This window comes from Melanostigma gelatinosum (assembly GCF_949748355.1).
Source record: "Melanostigma gelatinosum genome assembly, chromosome: 23".
NCBI lineage: Eukaryota > Metazoa > Chordata > Actinopteri > Perciformes > Zoarcidae > Melanostigma > Melanostigma gelatinosum.
This window is the reverse complement of record NC_136656.1, coordinates 8533621-8554327: the sequence shown is the minus strand read 5'-3', so window position 1 is coordinate 8554327 and position 20707 is coordinate 8533621. Positions and strand designations below refer to the sequence as shown.

The following is a 20707-nucleotide window of genomic DNA, read 5'->3' as shown; positions in this document are numbered from 1 at the left end:
GTTTGTGAGATGGTAGGGGGAAATAAAAAGGGACGCAAGGCACAGTGGGGGATTTGTAGGGGTATTAAGGACTTGCCCGCTTGTCCCTTATCCCACTGCACATTCCAGTGGTGCAGTCCTCAGCCAACAAAGAACTTAAAGAGCTCGGTCGCTCCTACGCAGCCATATCACCCTCGAGGAGGACGATCTCAATCCATTTTCTGTCAGCTGTCTTGTCTCGCCGCTGTGTACGTGCTAGCGTTCCCGCTGGTCTACTTAATCTCTGACAGGAGGGCAGAGCTTGTGGACTAACAGCTGGGAAATCTGTGCCCCCCCCCACATTCTACCCTTGCTCCTCCTCCTGCCACCCACCCTTTCTCCCTCTCACTGCCCCACCGGGTCGGCCTACTCGCGGCTAATAAAAGAAGCGCCCCTTGACTGTGAACAGCTGGGCTCCTGTGATCTAACTCGGCAAGCGGCTTGCCGGGGCTTTTTTTCCTCCGTGAGCGGAATAGTAAAACACGCAAGAATAGCACAAGAATGAGGGCAACAAATACAGTACACAGAGAGGATTGGGATGGATGGAGGAGGGGAAAAAAAGGCCCATAAAAGTGTGAGCGAGAGAGAAAAGTGAGAGAGCAGACACACTATAGCTTAAGCCAGAGGAAGGGAGCTCAGTGGCCGTCTTGTCCCAGGCTTTTCATGGCATAACCAGCTAATCAATAGCACAGAGAAACACTATTTCAGCTGGCTCACTGAGCTCTCTGTATTGGATAAATACTGAGAGTGCCAACTCAGTGTTTCAGTTCCCCCCCCCCCCCCCCTCTACAGTGTGTGACAGCTGTATTTCTTTTAATACATTTTAGGTGATGCACAGGAAGTGCTGTATCTTGTACAATGGTGAGAGTGCCCCTACGCAGGAGCCCGAGTTGGACGTGAAAGGGAATGCAGCGAGTGGGAGCAGCTGAAGTATGCCATTGATATGAACAAGAGAAAACTCTACTGTTTATTTAGCAGGGGCTGCTAAAGTTTCACAACTTTGGAGTATTTCGTTCTTTTATTTGCCAAACGGCAACCATAAAAAGGCAAAATATCCATCTCATGTGCCAGATGGATTGCAGGAGGCTGTGAGGATTATTTTAGATATTGACCCCACTTTGAAACTAAATTATTTTTGGCCCTACAAACAGCTTTGATGCGCCTTTGGGAGTGCAGAAGTTGGGAATGGATGAGGTCCTCCCCTCTCTGCTGTTGGCATTCCAGCTTCGAGAGAGACGTGAGGACTCCAGACGGGGGGGGGGGGGGGGGGCTGTGATGTGAGAGAGGCTTGAAATGTGACTTAAATAGCTGCCGCATACGACCCGTCATGCCTGACCTGCGCTCTCTTATCACACTGCTGTTCCACAGATATTCTTTTCTAATTTTGTGTGTGCGTGTGGACAAGTATGTGTGTGGGTGGGAAGTTTGTGAGTATGAGAGACAACTCCAGATGCTCCCAGCTGGCTGTTGCCCAGTGAGGCTAATACACTTCTGCCTGCCTAATTAGAGCACACACTCACACACACATACACAGTCGACCCCTCCTCACCACTCATGTCCCGCTGTTTCAAATGGCTTTATGGCAGGAAGAACATATGCCCCCCCTGTGTTTTATACAGGACACACATGCAGACAGCTAAACAAACAACCAGGAGCTTAATTACCTCATAAGGGAGGCCAGGGGTGAGGGCTGTCGATGAGTCACACAGTAGCGTAATGTAAAAAGATGTGCAACGTAACCCGGGAAAATGCAATACACTCTGCTGTCAATGCAAACGATTTGTGGATTTTGAGTCAAGTGGTGACTCAGTGGCAGAAAAAACCCCTATTCAGCCAAAAGGATGCATGATTGCAAGCAATGTGGGAGTCTAACTAGCGCTTTTAATATCTCAGCTGCTTCGTGCAAACACACAAACTCTCAAGACCCCCTTTGACTTGCTAAAATACGGGGGTTGGTGTTGGTTCTCGCACAAAGAAATGGTTCGCTTCTAAACTGGTAGGCCCTCGACATATGCGACAGCTGAGTGATCAGCATATTCTTCTTGTCAGCCGTAACACAGATTGGACTCAGGATGCCATATGTGGCATATGTGAGTCTGGATGTGCTGGCCACGCTGACCCTTGCTTTAGGCTGTCGAACAGCAACACGGTACTCCGGCGGCAGCAGCACTCCCTCACAACACATCATTTTCAGCATTTCCTGCCAGCCTGTTAACGCTACGCTGTGCGTGGCGGCTTGTCTTTATTTTTTTCTTTCGTCTTACATAATTATCTTTAATTAATTATCTGTTTTTCTTCCATTTTTTTGTACTTGCACAACATTTCTTCCCGTGGGAACATATCAATTTGAAATACATATTTAACATAAATAAATCTTTAATAAACCTTAATGATTTTATTACATACACGCAGGAATCCAAATAAGGCAGGGGACTTGTAAGTGCTTGAACATTGACTTGCAAGTCATCGGTGACCACAAAGCAAAGGTCTAAAAGGGTAAATGATAGCCTCGAAGCGACACACGGCGGAAGCCAGTGCCAAATGAGGACGTAGAAGGAGCGGAAGGGAGGTCCGGAGCAGTGAGAGAGATCCCAAGGTCAGTGTTCCGAGGCCCGCTACAGACGGGGGAAGAGAGATGGCGTGGACAGATGTCAGAAGTGGTAGGCGTCAGGCCTGACAAGCTCCAGCTTGGCTATCAGTTACTACTCCAGGCCCGAGGTCGGGCCGGTGCCAAGACAATGCCAACGCCTCTCTGTGACGATCAGTGCCTCCGGAGGTTGTGCAAAATGGCTGCCGCCATGCCAACGCATTATTACGAGTCACTGGCGCTGCCATTTTTCTTTTTTTTCTCAAAGGAAGTGCCATCTGTGAGTGGCAGCGGGGCCTCAGCCATTTATCTAGAATGCAGTAAACAAAGCTGCCATTTTTTTTGCATTTTGAGACGCTTGCATATTACCACCTGCAAGGTTGTTTGTTGTCATGGGAGGTGTTAAGTGCGGTGTGATGTATATCCTTTCTCTATCTCCATTCATCTCGTCAAATCCACGCTCCCTTAAAAGCATCACTCGAGCACCGGGACCGAATAAATCCTCATTTTCACATTTGAAAGCAGAGTGGACAGAAATCATATCCTGTGCTTGCTTTTGCTTTAGGCACGGCGAAGAGGAGGGGGGCATCGGGCAATAAATCAATATCAGGCCATTTACTATCATATGCTGTGGTCATTGATGACCTGTCAAACCATATATTTCAGAGTCTGAACTGCACACGAAAATCATTTTCCAAAGAACTTTCTCTACATCCAAAACAAATAATGAATAACTCGCAAATCGATACAGTGTGCTTTATTGAGCTCACATGCTTGACTTGAGTCTGGCACCTGGCCCAATTGTTTTTTCATTTGCATTTCCTTCTCTCCCTCCTTTTGTTCGGCTTTGCATCAGGCTAAATAATAACAAAGAGGACCTTGAATGATGTGCATATACAGTTTGTTTGACATGTACCACAGTAGAAAGACTATATCTTGTTTTTAAGGGATAGCGAAGCTCCCGGCCAGCTCAAATTGAATCACATGTTTACAGAAAAGAGAAAGAAAACTGATTTTAGCAGACTGATTTGACGGTTGAATATACAGAGGCTCAGCAGTGTGACTCAAAAACATCCGGCACCCTTGATTAGCGCCTCTGAATGGGTTTCTCAATGGAGTCGGCCCGCGTCACACCCCGCTGTTCTACTGAGCGGGGCTGAAGAAAATCATCTCAGGAAGACTGAGAGCTCGCCAGGGCGGGGTCAACTGTTCTGACACCCAACGTGAGGCCCCATTTTCCTGAAAAAAAAAAAAAAAAAACCCAAAAAACATCCGTGTCAGCAGGATACGAACAGAATCACAGGGAAGAGAGGTTCCGCGGAGATATTTTGAATGACAGGCACTCTAGCGCTTTGTGCAGTATTTTGACAGGGTCGCAGACCCAGCTCTTTGAGAAGGTCTGCTTTCAAAGAGCATTGGTCGCAAGCCAAAGCAGACAGCATGCGCTGCAGAACGTATAGGCACAAAAATAGCTCCTTGAAATAAATGAGGGATATGAGAGAGCAAAATATGAAAGGAATTCGCTTAATTTAAGCGAATAGACACGTTCGGCCTCCGTCTTATACCCAGGTGAAACTGGGACATTCCTGCCTGCCTAAGCATGAACAAGCAACTGCCAATCCTCAGTGACCCGCTCGACTCCACCGCCTAAGGGTCCCTCTTGGGTCACGGCCTCAGTGTCACGTGCCAGTGGACGAGAGAGAGATATCGATTCCCAATAAACTCATTAAGAGCTAGGAGTAGGAGTTTCTGCACAGATACAACAATTTGTTTCCGTCAAAACAAGAGCTTAGCACTTGCTTTCACAGATTCAGTTTACTGCTTTGCCCTTTTGAACTCATTGTTTTCCAATAGAGCTCTGGCTCCAAGCCATATCAATGATTTTCATATCCGTTATCCCTGACCATATTCAAACCTGAAGTAAGACAATGACCGGTAGGTGACTGTGCATATTGTAAAGGCCTCACAATGAGGGCAATGAAACGACGATAATTCTAAGAACAGTGTAACTCTGGCAGTGGTTTATTGCTTTGGGACACCGGACATTATTTTACAGAACGAGCAACTGATAAAGTCATATATCTGCTCCTCTTGTGTTGTGCATCTGCTGTCCCCGATGTCCACTGGCAGCTGACCATATCCGTTTCCATCCTATCTGCATATTATGTTTAATAAGCTTCCAAGGTTGTCAGATCTGGCACATTAAAATGAACATGCATACTGCCTCTGTTGATCTGAACATATCGGGGTTCTAAATCTACGATGCTTATTTCATTTTTTATTTATTTGCCAACTATTTATGAGATAAAACTTCCCCATCACATCAATGATAAACTGTCAAGTCAACGCCCCTTTGCACCCATCTATGACGCTTTCTGCTCTTCAGGCCCTGGAAAGGATGCGCCTGAAGATCGAGATACCAACTGAGGACGTAGACAACTACTGTTATCGTAGCTCTGCCATGAATAAAATCTCCCCACTGGCTTGTGTCCTGAGGTTTGCTGGTCTGTGTTATCGTCCTTCAGGGCAATCTGAAATGAAACGGCGCTGAAAATATGGCGCCACTGTGACAGGGGGGGGGGGGGTAAAAATGAGAAGAAATGTGATGGGCCATGGTGTCAGTGTGGTTAATCGAAAATAATGGCCCGAAATTTATAGTTGCCGTCCTGACCAGCACGGGGATGTACTGATGCAGGAGATCGAATTTTAATGTGTACATTCCATCACTTCATACAGGCTACTGATGTTTAGGGCCCCGGCCAAACAGTACATGAATCTATGGGCTGAGGTTATCATAGGGCAGTAATAAAGTGGGAAACATTCTAAAAACAGATTCTGTCTGTTGTGTGTGTGTGTGTGTGTGCTCGCCAGCACGTTATAGAACCGTGTTAAACATCAGGGCGATTTGACAGTCATCTGATTTCCACCTGCGGCCATTGTCATAAATAACCGGGAGAGCGAGGAGGTAAACTCATGAGAGATGCAAATGAAGGACACCTGCTGTGTTGTCGAGACCACTGGGAACCGGGAGACCCATCAGTGTTTTTCCTCATTGAACAAGAGTCCATCGAATCTCCCTTCCACCCTTGTTCCCCCAACACTTGAAATGGTTCCTGGGAAGAAACCAAGAAGCCCAGATGCTGTACGGTCCCATGGTGCTTTGCTGTGCAGCACTGGTTTATGCTGTCTCGTAATGTACAGTCCTGGAATATTCAGAATAGTTACAGTGGTTGTGAGAGTTTTGTCGAGAACAGATCAAACCGATTACTTATGGGTTTATTTTGTGTGTAGTCTGGTTTTATTATCTCATATTTTATTTCCTGCATCAGCGATACCCCTTTCAGAGTAACAGTGACCTGCGTCAAACCTGCCCTGGGTTTGAGCCATTTGTTGAGCCATTGAGCCATTTTCAACCATGAAATGCAGATAAATTGAATTTAAAGATTGGTAAGGAATGCCAATATCGACGCCAGCGTTGTGTTTCATCAAAGTATAGTTATATCATTTAGTTTATAGCTTTACAAAAACCACCACTCAATTGACCACACGACCAAAAATAGATCTTGCAAGGAAAGCGGCGTAGATCTATTTGTGCAAGTGAGGACGTGTTCTGTTGTGGAACAGCAAACGGCAATGGGCTGGATGTGGATTCCCATAAGGGTCAGTGGGAGCCAGTATCGGAGGCCGTGGTGAAAGTGTGTGAGTGATCTGTTTGCTTTAGTGTCGCATAGAAGTGAGCACAGCGAGGGCTTGGCGAATCAGGAAAAGTGGCTCGTGATCAGCAGGTCTATATTGAAATACAGAAATCATACATCAGCTGTGACTCATGCTCCTCAGTATTAGGTAAACTCGCTCATTAAGCTCAGACTGCATTGTCGGTTCCCCCGCCTCGGAGCACAGACACTAAATAGTCTTCTTTCAGGTTTAAGAGGTAGAAATCAGCTGCATACAATTTTTCTTTCACACGGAGTCATTTTCTGCGTTTCACTTCTGACGTCAGAGCCCTTAATGAAGACGGCGTCGCTCACCGCTGCCGAGTTCTGCACAGCCAGTCTAAAGATTTTATTTCACCGCTTCCACAGCTTGCCTTATTTCACGACGCTTAATGAGAGTCGTTTGGAATAATAGGCTTCCATTGAACGGAGGCATCTGCATCCACACAGCTCTAAATGAGTGAGCTAATTTCCAAGGATAATCACCTCTCCTGCTGTGTTTTTATGCAGAGAAGCTGTAGATTTTTAGTCTCGGATTTAATGAAGTCAAAAATTACCTCCAGTCCTCCGGTAAGGTATACGGAAGCGAATATTTGTCTTTGGATCGTAAAGGAAAGGGTGTTATTTTCATAAACATGAAAGTTTATGAAATGAAAATTAGAATATTTAAACATTTTCTATGGACACATGTGAACCAGCCAGGCTATCATTTAAAGTATATTAACACAATTAAAATATGATTATTATATACACTTAAACGAAACAAAAGGCCCCAATTTACATATATTATTTAAAGTGTCATGAAAATGTCTTTCAATTGAGCAGCTGTAAAAGAAATTGGCACAGTGGACCTGCCGCGGGCATCCATCAGACCCATTAGCTTATCACACGATCATCACAACTTCCTGACTGCAAAGAAACCCTTGGATTTCAATCCAAACTTAACATTAAGGCCACTAACCTAGAACTGCCCCCCTCAACCTCAGAATTAATTAATATCCCCTCTTCAAAAAAGTTTTTCTCAAAAATATGTAGAGTAATATCAGTGTGACAAAACATCATCCATACCATCAAGAAAATGGGAATCAGACCTATCCATCACTCCTGATGCTGATTTCTGGAACCAAATCTGCAATAACATCTACTTCATGACTAAAAATGCCAATTTACAACTAATACAGTATAAAATACTTCACAGAATTCATTACACCGGGCAAAAAATGTTTCAAATGGGATTCACGTCAGATATCTGTCCACATTGCACTCAAAACAGCCCGGATAGTTTTGTTCACGCCACCTGGCACTGCACACCAGTTCATCACTTTTGGGAAGAAATAAGTGAGTCACTGTCTGTCTTCCTGGGCTGCCTCGTCCCTTTATCCCCTTCACTGTGCTTACTAGGAGACATCTCAACAATACATCTGAGTAAAACAAACCGCAAATTACTCCTTGTGGCCCGAACTATCGCCAAGAAAACTATCCTCATGAACTGGAAATCAAGGAATAACACACACATCGCACACTGGAGAAACTTAATGATAGAGTATATTTCAATGGAAAATCTAACCTCATCCATCACATACAACAGAACACCATTCCACCTGGTCATCCCTCACTATGTTTCTGCAAACGTGACACCACCCATTCTATTAATATTGAAATATGTATAGCATATATACCGGTGTATATATATTTTTTTTTTTTGTGTATTTTTTTACTCTTGTTTTCTGTTTTGTTTTTCTTGCCGGACAACCAATTGAAACCCACGTACATGCATACATGAACATCCATATGCACACATACTTACCTGTTTTTCATTTTTCCTTTTTGGTTTGGTTTTTTAAATTATTGTTGTTATATATATATTTTTTTCCCTCCATCTCGAAAGGCTCAAGGACATTCTCACACACACACACATACACACACACTGACTGTATGATATTTGCTGGCTTTTATCCCACTGTTCTTGTCATCCTCTTGTTGTTATGTCTATGTATTGTCTTAATATTGTCTCGTGTCTTTCAACAAAAATTTAAAAAAAAAAAAAAAAAATCAAACCTTGGATTTACCGACTGCTTGAAGTATGCCTCGCTCTGTGCTACGGAGACATGTTGACTACCCCAACTGAAGCACTTTATGATGCTGTAGAGACATAAAACGAACTGCAAACACTCCAAGAGCAAACAAGTGAGAATTCTTCCGATGCCTGGGTAATGAAGTCCACCGGGACATTCAGAGACACAATTAAAGGATGAAGTGAGCTCTCTTTTTCCCCCGTCTCTTCCGTCTCGCTCTTTCTTCCTCGACACTCTCTTGTCTCGTCCCTCTGTGTGTGTGTGTGTGTGTGTGAGAGCGTTGTCACTGATGACAGAAGCTGCGGCGTCATGCAGTCACTGCAGATGGCAAATATGGGGAGAAAAAAAAGACAGGAAGGGAGGAATCGCTTGCAAACAGCGTAGGCCATTTTGACAGAGAAGCCCAGGCTCGTCAGAACACATGGGGAAAGGTCACAAACTGTGACAACGTAGTAATGTCCCATTCACTGAACTATACTCTCCTTTATTTAACTTCACACTCTCACGTCAACTAACTTGTCTTTAAAAAAAATAAATGTCATGCCCTTTACCAGAGGCAGCCACAAGCAAGGGAGACTGAGCTGTTTATCGCATTCGCTGTGTATTTATGCAGTTAGGCTCGAGAGAAACTGTCAGTAAATTGGCAACATTTTCGGGTGCTTTTCCCCTTGCGGCTCTGTTGGAGTGGCTGTTACAAAAATGCATACAATATGAAAGAAACGGCAGCAGAGGTTAATTCCCTGGCGCAGTGTTTCGCAGGCTGGCAGTCCGAGCGGAGGAGCAAGACAACAATATGGCTAGCAGCTAGCGCAGGACATCCTCCTCGCAGCTTTGTGTTTGGCTTATCACGATAGACGGTCTGGAAGGTTTCCAAATAACGGCAGAGGGTGGGAAGACGGGGGAAGAGAGCAGAAGGAAGGGGAAGGAAGGGATTGTATTGTAATGTCTTTTCATGGCTGCCAAATGAACCTTTCCGTAGACTGTGACACAAAGAGTGCCGTAGTACTGTAACACACACACACACACACACTCCTCTTGGGCTGTCACAGGAATGAAAATCCGCTGTGGCAAAAGGAAAATTTACATGCGGTATTAGAAGCTTGAGGTGTGACGGCCAGCATCAACAGCTAAATTGCCATCTGTCCACACATTATTATTTTGTTTTTTTTTGGAGCTTATTAGCTTTCTTTCTGAAGTATTACTTTTAAAATAAAACCTGCTGTAATTTATGCCTTTTTTCTTGTCTAGACCTGAGGCAACCCATCAAATATGGATGGCATTTAAAGCTAGTAAGCCATTACACAGTCAATCTCAGTTTCAACTGCAGCGGAGGTTTCCGTCGGGATTGAGTTGCCTTCAAACCATTCATTTATGTATCTAAGTTACTTCTTTTATCCCAATCATAACTCCTAGTTCTGCTCAACATATGTTTGTGTGTGTGTGTGTGTGTGTCCATCCCTTTCTCTCTCTTCCCCTCATTTAATTCCACAACCTCTATTTGCAAAATCTCACCTGCAAAATACGTCACTCACGCCTAAGATGTTGCCACCCGATCTTTAACCAAACTGCATATTAGCCATTGCTACCTAGGGGACCTGATCTCAGGCTTATTTGTTGCCTTACATCATGTAACCCAAGGAGCATGTTGTGTTAAACTGTCACAGAGTGGAAGAAAAAAGAGACGGCCATACCCAAGCATTCCGATTCCCACGCAAAAACTCTCCCTTTCTCACTGTCAAACACACACAAAAGCCATGATCCAGTTACAGCGACGCTAAATCTCTCATGGAATGTTTCTTTAGGGCAGATCGACAGGAGAACACATGCAAGGACAAGGTAGGGGTTAGTTGGAGGAATAAGTGTGGCAGCTTGGGTTACATTGCCCCACACCTGGCATTCACTTCTCTTGAACAGCATAAGAAATGTGGTGTAAAATGTTTGTGTTGGAGGTCACAGGAAATTCTAGTTAACCTCAGCCTGTGGGTTTTAGGGATTTGATGGATGGCCGATGGCATCCTCCACAGTTTGCATCTGTAAAAGCTGTGCGGGTGTGTGCCTTAGACTTGCCTTCTTTCAAATGGCCAGCAGGAAGAGACTTCTCCGGTCTACGATCGTATGGTCCATGAGAAAATGACCCTTGTAAACAAGAGTTTATGGTCTCAATCACTGGTCTCAAGTCTTCTTCAATTCAGACGATAAAGCAGGGTATGCTTTAGGGTACCTTGCGATTGACAAGTTGCTACCGTGGTGTTGTCCAGTCTGGGAGTTGTCTGTGTTCTAATCTTACAACTTTAACCCTTTCACAGTGTGTTTTCAGTTTAACAAATTTATATTGTAACATTTTGGTCACCTAACAACTTCTAATTCAGCGTCCGTTGTACGCTGCACCCTCTCGAGTCACGTGTCAAGTCAAGTGCCAAAAACCAAGATGGTGACGGGCAACATGCTAAACTCAAGGCTTCAAAACAGCAGTCCACAACCCAGTGGGTGACATCACAGTGATTCACGTCTAATATATACAGTCTGCGGGCGTGTAATTGAAGATGCTTCTCATTGGGCCAATGCCACTTTCTCTCGCTGTAACTCTCATGACTTACGGGCCCCTTTCTTTGTCCCATGGCCTATTTCATGCCTGTGCAAATATCAACATTAAATGATCATGATGTGGATCTTACATGTGGAGTCATAAATAACTTGGTGACTCCATGGGGTTTGGTATGTGTTGCTGATTTATGCCATCCATGACTCTGAGCTATTTGTGGTATCTTGAGCCATGATGCATGAACTTCATTTCAGAGTAACTTAAGTCTGCTAAAAAGCTCTTGCTAAAACTGCATCTCTATGTTTAACTGTTGCCATCTCATCTTGGAGTAGTTATGCGTATACACGGGTCCAAATATAGTTAATTGCCAAATTGGTTCATGGGGCTGTAAAAGTTATTGGATACCGATGCCTTATTTGCTGATTGTGTCACTGGTACCAGGCCATGATGCTTCTCTTATGTTTGGGTGTCAAATATGGTTGAATTATTGGGAGATGCACGACTTAAAAAACTGCCATGGCAACCCCTGGTCCTTAAAGGAATCAAACGCTGGTATTTTTCTATAAATACATAGGTGGGGTCATGTGTGCCATCGTTTTCTAGCCTGACTAAATATAAACAAGGCCCGTCTGTGCAGTGTTATCTCTAACGGTGTGATGCAACCCCCCGAAACCCCTGTGAAATACTTCCTGAAATATACATGAAAGGGGAATGGAAAAATACAGCAGTTTTTTTTTTCTGTCTGTTGTTTGAAGACGCAAGCACAACAGTCATCTGTCATGCCTAAAGTATCACAACCAGGAACGAAAGGAAGGAAGGCGGGAAGAAGCCCTGAATGAAAAAGACAAAGGCGACTCGTGCTCCGGATGGAGTTGTCAGCGTTGCTAGCACCACTGAAGCACATCTGTATGAGCAACATTCCTATTCTAGTGTGAGGAAAAAAATGACAAAACACCAACAATTTTCCTTTCAGGTCTTGGCAGGTTTGAAATAGGCAGGTCAACGAAACGCTGCAAACTCTCATTAAAGTCTAATACTCGCTCATTTTCTTTTTTTTTGCTTTCCCACACAGAGCTCTGTATTCCCCCCGGGCTACCATTTGCTTTGCAAAATGCATGCATGAAATTCTTGAGACCAGCCTCCCCACGACAGTCGAAATAATAGATTACCAACACAGCATCTCGCCCGCACTATAACTTCAGCCCCAACTGTCTGGCCTCATTAGCGAGGGAAGTGTAAAAGATAGCCAGCTGCTAGCCCAGGTGACGGCACTCAGCTCTGGCCTTTGGCAGTAGTGGCCCACCCTAAAGAGAATATACGACGTCTCGCTCTGCGCTATTCATCTTGTAATCCGCCTTAAAGCTGCTAAGCCTCCGTTGATGGCAAACGAATGGGGACCAATGGCTGGAAAGATGGACACACGGGGACAAGAGGGTGAACGTTTCAGCGAGCAGCACAGGAAAGGAAGAAAAGGACCAAAAAAGCGTGGCAGATCCATCTGAGTGGAATGACGGACGCAAAGGTGGTTGGTTCGGTCCGCCGAGTCAGAACCAGAGGTGACCTAAGTCATTTTCATCCAATGATTGTCCCCCCTTTTCGCTCTGCTTCTGCCCCTCCCCTCCGTCTCTTTTCACTCTCTCCTCTGTTGCTCTATCTCTCTTGCCCTCGCTCTCTCCATGTTCATGTCATTATACCGGACATGAAAAGTCATTTTAGTTCCGCCTGGCTTCTTCAAAGCAGCTCGCTATAATTGCAGATTGAGTAGAGAGGGAATGTTGAGGTTACACCGAATTTAAACGTTGACTCCTAACCTTGCAGTGATGCAGGGTTTTTTTTAAATTTGAATTCAAAAACGGGGAGGATAAATGAGAGTTGATACACAACCAATATTTAGGAAATACTGATGTTAATCAGTATTTCTCAGCTTGCTTGTGAGACACCCATGCATGTTTAGAAACACCTCCCTGTGGGACATGTGGGTGCCGGACTGTGAGCGGCGTGGAGGCACTGGATCCCATTATGACACGTGTCACTTCAAGAATTATGGCACGAATTGGGGAAACACTTCCAAATTATGAAAAATCCATCCACTATTAAATGCATTCCTCATTCGTGAAATTGCTTTGTGGCAATGTCACTGCACTTTTTAATGGATTTTTCTCCTCTTTGACAATTCCAGCGGGAGTCTGGGGAAATGTAAATGGCCAACAACTACAAATTATCCTATTTCAGGTTCATCTTACGCAAATTATTTCATGCAAAGCTGCTACAGCAACAAACGCTATGTTTTGTCTAATCTTATATTTGTTCTATCATAGTGTGTGTGTGTGTGTGTGTGTGTGTTTATATATATATATATATATATATATATATATATATATATATATATATATATATATATATATATACATATAATTTTCAGTCCCAGAGGGTCATAGATATACACGCTGCTCTTTCCCAGTTTACGAGGTAGCCACCAGCCTGAGCTGTGCACCCCTCCCTTGCACTTATCTCTTGCACCCTTCTATTTGGCACAGCAGGGAGCATATTTGTTCTTGGTAAGAGCCTATCAGCTAAAGGCTCCGTTTTTGACGTCTTGTTGCAGAGACCTTCATCATAACGCCCCATTTTTTTTTTTTTGCCCAGCTCCAGGCTCTAACCGCAGAGTGCCTCTGAACAAAAGTGTTTCAGCTAAGTCAGTCCCTTTTGATCGAGGCTTGGGGGTGATAGATGGAGAATATGGACTGGAAAATATGTCTCCTGGAGGAGACCCTCCCTGTCGTCCACTCCCCCCCCCCCCCTCTCCCTTCCCAACCCATGACGCACGACCTCTACTGGCTCTCTTGCAAGCAGAAACAAATTCTGAAACTGTCATACTTTAATTGAAATTCCATCACTTGTGTGGCTGCTATTGTGGAATAATTTGATAAAGATGTGTGACATGAATGCAAAGAGCCGACCAGCACTTCTATTTCTTCCTCCAGCTTTTATTTCCTCATTCCACAGGTTATTCAAATGAACCTCGGCGGATTCTGCTCCCAGCCTTTCCCAAAAATTAAGACAAGCGAAAATGAGACAATGGGAACTGCATAAAAAGAAATAATGTTTTTTGGTTGCAACACAATCAGAAAGCCCTGAAAAATATTACCAACATACCTTTATATACCCCATCGTTTTCATTCCTGTGGTATTTGAAACCAGAGTTATTACCTTTCACTTCTCTTTAGTTTTCCTCTAATCAGTACTAACTCCCTCAAAGTGCTAATAGTGACAGACTGTTAGTTGCCAGATGGGGGGTGATCCAAAATGGAGGTCAAGGGCAGAATTCCAATCGTCTGCCAGTGCCACTGACCCCGATCCAAAACCATACCAGCCCCCCCCCCCCCCCCCCCCCCCCCTGTATGTCTTCACAACTGGCTACAGGCGTTTGGCATCAATCATAACCCCTGAAACCCAATCTGCAAGCAAAGGACAGCTGGGGCGGAAAATGAGTCCTCCATGTTTCCGACACGTCGGTACTCCCCCTGTCCGCAAAGCCTGCTGATGGTGCTGTACCCAACGCTAAGTCGAACCGTGTTGGAAGTGACACTAAAATACAATACAAGTCAATTTCACTGAGAGAGATGCACGTTGTGACGTCGGTATGAAAGGATGGGACTTCTTTTTTCTTACTTCATTTTAATGACACTCATCTGAGACGGAGCGAAAGAAAGAATATGAGAAAGGACAGAGCGAAAACAAGAGGTGACACACAGTAAAGAACAAGTGCAGCTACAGCCCTGTGTTCCCCCCCACTGCCAAATAATATGTACGCCTCAGCGTTCTGCCCTGACAGCGTGATGGACAGTAGAGGTGATTTTGCCTGGGCGTGAAAATAGGCTTCTTATTATTCCAACCCAGTGGCAACTTGAATATCAATAAAAAAAACTGCTCGCGCTCCCCTGTGTGTAAAACCAATGCCCCGTAGCGGTGGGTTTTATCAAGCAACCCACCGTTGACGCTAGTTATGCAGTACTAGAGGTTACGGGAGGAAATGCTTGCCAAGTAAATAAGTGAGTGAAGCGATTGAATCGAGGGGAAAAACACAGCGGGACCGGGGCCAAAGTGAACCAAGGGTAAAGTCATGATCACTTCATTATGCTGGAGTGCGGCTCAGTGTTGTGCGAAATCAAACTGCTTTCTCATTTGTCACAATGCATCAAGCTGGCCTCTGCGAAGAGGCCGTGTAGTCGGCTGGAAGGCCCCCACGACGCACAGGCGCACGCACCGCTTGATGTCCGTCGGTGCACTTAACCGCGTGACGTACACAATCGACCCACGCGTGTACAGCGTGTCGTACAGTGCACACGCCGACACCGCTGCGACACGTGGGAATACACCTTGCTGCCCTCCTGCCTTTTGGTTTTGCTTTTTGTCCTCTCCTCCCAACATGACCGCTACCCTGTCAAACTTCCCCTGCGTCCGCCAACCGCCCACCCTGCCAGCTAGCCAGCCGGCCAGACCAGTCAGTGGGTATCGTTAAGGACTGGTGCTGGCACAAACTAAGCTAGAATACACCCACTGGATTACAGAGGGCAGGCAGTGAGGGGGGGGGGGGGTGATTGCTAACAGACCTATTGGCACTCCATCTCCTTCAGCTCGCAACACCACGGCGCCTGATAATTGTGGCCTCGGTGTTTACGTATCCATTTTTTGCGGTGTAAGTGTTGATTTCTCATTCCACGCTCGTAATAGGGGCCCTGGCCTTGGGATTCCTGAAGTAGTGCTCACAACACAGGCGTAGGCACACACAGAAACACACACACAAACTCTTTTTGTCCACACTTGAAAATAAACCAGTGAGTCAGAGCTACTTGACTGTGCTAAGACAATGCGAGGTGCAGGCACACTTCTTTGTAAGAGGGCTTGGCCGAATAAGGACTTTGATAAAGGATTGTTAAAAGATCCCGCAGTCCTTCAAAGATGCCTGTTACATGAAATGTAATGCTGTTAATGAGCTTATATCTATAAACTTAACATTTAACCCAAAACAAATGATAAATAAACACTTACGCAGGTGAGTGCACATTCGAGAAGTAAAAAAAAAGGACATCTGAAAGACATTGTTGCCTTTTCGCCAACATTCAGTCTTTAAAGTCCCGCTGTCCCTTCCAGACACTGTCAGAAATGTGGGATATGATTTCAGAATGTGCTTCAGGCGAGAAAAAAAGCAGGAGATCGGCAGACACGCAAAGATGGCCGAACTCCCTTCTCGGCATTTTCTAAACCCTGATATCATCTTTCAATTTAATGGCTTGCGTGCCACAAACAGTTTGTAGCCTTCGCACGCGCACACATGGTGAAACCTTGACTCGTTACTCCTTTAACACTGTAATAAGGAATTACCTGTTCATAATGTACGGCAATATTTTTCCCCAGAAAGCTCCGTGTTATTTTGGAGGATTCAGAAAAGCCACAAAGTGGAGGATGGGGGTTTGAGAGAAGATGGCCGCGTCAGTGCCGCTTTTCCTCGACTGAGACACTTAGCCCCCTTCAGCGACTTTGGATAGCAGCACTTTGAGCGAGCGCCACCTTATTCCCTTTCGCCTCCTCTTTTTTCGCGCCCCGCTGTCGCAGCAGCACAATTGGAAATCGAACAGTGCGGCGTGTCACAATTGGGGCGAGTGCTGATTGTTTGAGCCGGGAAACCGTAAAACATGTGAGACAGTGGAGGTGCTGGGAAGTGCTTACTGGCTTTAAACTGGGAATTGCTTGAGCAGACACACACACACACACACACTACTTTGCATGCTTAAACACACACACACTGGCCATTTGAATACTCTGCCTTCAATCACTGGGTTTTCATTTGGCAATATGGTCTTTGCATATGGTCAGATAGACTTTCTTAGGCCTTTTGTTTTACACCACAATGCCTCCAAAAATCAATTGCAGATTTAAAAAAAAAAAAATCTTAATTTTCAGCAAACTAATGGATACATACCCAGTATGCCTATTCATGTTAAGAGTGTTTTCCATAGTGCCTAGAAAGCCTCTCTCTACTGCATTCCCCTCACTGGCTGAGGAGAACGAGTCCCCTAGTGGCCCAACCGGCGCACTGAGCGCAGGTGGCGCACACTGCTCTGCTGGAAAGAAACGCTCACTTTCACCTGACTGACACAATATGCTGCGTGACTGACTGGCTCCCTGCGTGCCTCGCTGAGACGTTGCTGCTTTTTAAAACAAAATTTTTATTAAACATGTGAGCTCTTTAAAAAAATAATAAAAAAAAGAGACAAGAAGCAAAGTCAACTTTAAGCCCCGCGAACATAAAACGCGTTCTAAAAATACGAGCGATAAGATGAGAGATCTCTGGAGAGCTTCAGGAATGCTCTTTGAAAATGATCCACGATGTTCGCTGAAAAGGCTTCCACAACTCTATGAAGAGTCCACTTCAGGAACTGTATTTACAGCACGCTGGGCTGAAAATAACTGCTTTTGCTGGCGGGTTGTTGTTGTTTTTTTGTCACGTTTTAGAACAAAAGGGCGAGCAATTCAACTGTAGCCTTTTCAAAGCGTAATATTAAAGCAATGCAATCTGTGTATTGTGATGTGTTTTGATGAATTATTGAAAACATGCACTGATTTTAACGCCAAGATCGCCTCTCCAAACCTCAGCGCAAACCGCTCACCGTGACGAAAACACTCCACCTGCCCATTGGACCATGTAGTTTCCGTGCAGATGCGTGTTTAAAATAGATAATAAACACGTTGTCGGTGGTATTGTATGCCATTCGTGGCGTTGTAAATCATGAAATGTGGCTCGCGAGTGCGCTACTGTATCCAAGGCTGCGCGCATCCATTATAATAAACTATGAATAAAACAATTTCTGACTCATAAATAAAACGGTTGCATCCCGCAACACAGCGTATCCACTGTAGCCTGTGCATCAGCAGTGTGAAGGCAGTCCAAACAGGTAACGCTGCTGACAGATTACATGTTTGAACCAACTTCACCTGAAATCACTGCGGCAGCGACTTCAGCGCCGACTGTCACAGCCTCCAAACTCACAGGCTTACCTTATCACCATTGTGCTGTCAGTTCGGAACTCGTTCTCTCCCTTTATTTTTCTGTACAAAGATAAGTTTCTTTTCTTTTTTACATCCAGTAATGACAGTCTGGTCCTGGGGGAAATGAAATAACGTGGAAGAAAGAAATCCGTCTTTTTCCCCCACGTCTGTTCGCTCTTATTTCGTTTCTTTCCTCGGAGTTGTCCGTCACCAACGCATAAACGATCTTCGGGGCGATAGGACTTTAAAAAAAAAAAAGCCCACGCACGTGGAGCGTGTGTGTGATGTATTCTCTGGGTTCGGGTCTGTCTGCGCTGGGCTCTGTTAGAGCTACATTGAATTGAACGTGGCGAGACTGTGCTTGTGTTTGAAGAGTGCGGCGTGGCTGGGACACACAGCCCCTCGCGCTCGCTCTCTCTCTCTCTCGCTCTCTCTCTATCTTTGCCAGAGAGAGCGAGAGAGAGAGAGAGAGAGAGGTGACGTCACACAGCGAGGTCCCACTTTTTTCCATTTTTTTGGGATCAACTCCCCCCCCAAGTCCACCACAGGAATATGCAAATATGCACTTGGACATGGCTACGTGGGTGTGGGTGAGTGTTTGGGTCTGACTATGTCATTATTTTCCCCCAGTCAGTAAACCGTGACAACAGAGCGCATGTGTGACACCGCATATGTCTGCGTATGTTAGTTATGCTACAGCTATGTTATTATGAAGGAGGAAAATAAACTGTAACAGACCGAATATTGTGGAGGAATTTAGATAAAACGGTTGAGAAAATTGAGGAAAAAAATGCACTTTCCATAATACGCTATTAGGGGATTCAACTGCAGTAAACGGATAGAAAGGATGCAAAAATAACTACATTATGATGGCAGTTTGTAAAAAGTCTAAATGCTTCGTCAGGCCTGTCTGCAAGACGACAAGCAAGTGACTTTTGAAAACACTCTTTTTTTCTGAATGTAGTTCGGATCAGATCATATAAACCACATGATGCATTTTTACATTACATCATGTTTTATATGCTCAATAGAGGTTGTTTAACTTAATGTGAATATGATGTTGTAGCTGTCAAATAGATCCAGTACAGTAAAAAATGCAATATATTCCATCTGAAATGTAGTATGCCTATGATGAGTGAGTATAAAGTACAATCAAATTTAAAATACGATACCTACCTCAGGATATTAAGTTCAGTACTGAAGTAAATATACTTTAAATCCTTAAATGTGCACTGTGTAATGGCTGGCCACATGCTCCAAACAAATAGGGGGCAGCATTTCACCTCTACTACTTGATCTATACAATCTGAATATACAATCAACAGTTATGAAGTTCTAACAAACCCACAGCAGGGCTAAATTCGACCAAACTCTTGAAACTCCGAGAGACGGTCAAAATAACACTCCTGTCTTATAATCTTCATGTGTGGCTCCATCTGTTTGTTTACTGTGCCGCAAAGCAAGGACCGTACCGTCCCCGTATGTTTGGATCGTTTGTTCATGAGATCGAATCCAAGGTGGCACAAACGAGGAATCCACTCGCCCTCCCCACCACCAGAAGTCCACTCCGTCGGGAGACGGGGGGCAGCCCAGCGAGACAGACCTTCAGAGAGCAGAGTTGTAGCAACACAAATGCAGCGTGGGGTCTGATCCCTGGGCCCTTCCCGGACTCCCCGCCAGATCAGCAAAACGTTACACAGGTTAGACCCCGGGGCTGCCGGTAATCACAGCACGCTGCGACTCCCGGCGCCGGGTGTTTGAGCTGGCTGAATGCTAGTTGCTACAACTAACCGCCAACTGAAGAACTGCTGCCTGCCCCCCTGCCGGCAAAGTGGTCTCCTGGTGGCGGCGAGGACGAAATGAAAAAAGACATTTTCTCGTTTTCTGCAGACTGGACGCTACAGTGACAGTGGTATTACGAGACAGTACGGGCTGGGGCCAGCTGTTTAGCATGCTCATATCAGGAGATGAATCGACAATTCAAGACGTAGACGTGTTTCACAAAAAGTCAACTCTGTAAACTCGTGACGTGTTGTTGATATTACTTGTGTTTATTCATTTTTCTGAACTAAAATTCTGGCCAGATCGTACACACTGCACCTTTTAAGCCAGTGAGAGTTAAAGCCTGGCATAAATGGATGCTTCATGGTAGTAATGTCAGTGCAGACTCCATAAACATGCCAACATGTACAATACGATGACTACAAACTCACCACTAACGGCCACGCTGTAGGTCCCTGTAGAGATATTATATTGATTTTGTTGTCAGGCTGGGGCTTGAATGTGTGTGCATGCCTGTCATCCAGCATTTTGTTTATTTTCTTATCAAAGGCAGTGCTTCAGTATGTCGGGAAAGCTGCCTTCACGTACCGCATCGTGTACTCAAGGTCAGGCTGTCGGAGCGGCCAAGCTGAGCAGTAACCTCTATAAACCATGTATAACGATCACACATTTCATGTGATTATTCTAAGGCGTGATTGATTCACGTCCACCTTACTACAAAGACGTAATGGTGCACACGGCAATGCATAAAGGGACAATGTTGCTCCTGATAACACAGTCAAGTGTAGGGTCCTCTGATGTAGGGCCATACAGACAAATAGCAGCAGTGGCCCGGGGAGACAGATGACAATGACCAATTGTGTTTTGAGAAAAGTTGCTTTTTGTGGCAGCAACCCAAGCCTTGTGATGAACAACCCAGCCCTGCAGACACCAAACATTC

General features: G+C 44.9%; 1 protein-coding gene across 4 annotated transcripts in view; it reads right to left on the bottom strand.

Moving 5' to 3' along the window:
• The window catches only part of LOC306796644 (receptor-type tyrosine-protein phosphatase delta), a 118219-nt gene extending 99894 nt beyond the window's left edge, over nucleotides 1-18325 (bottom strand). For all 4 annotated transcript variants that reach the window (XM_079295690.1, XM_079295691.1, XM_079295693.1 and 1 more), the window contains exon 1: nucleotides 17995-18325. The gene's annotated coding sequence lies outside the window, so the exon portion shown is untranslated. The remainder of the gene's footprint in view (nucleotides 1-17994) is intronic.
• Nucleotides 18326-20707: the final 2382 nt, after the last annotated feature.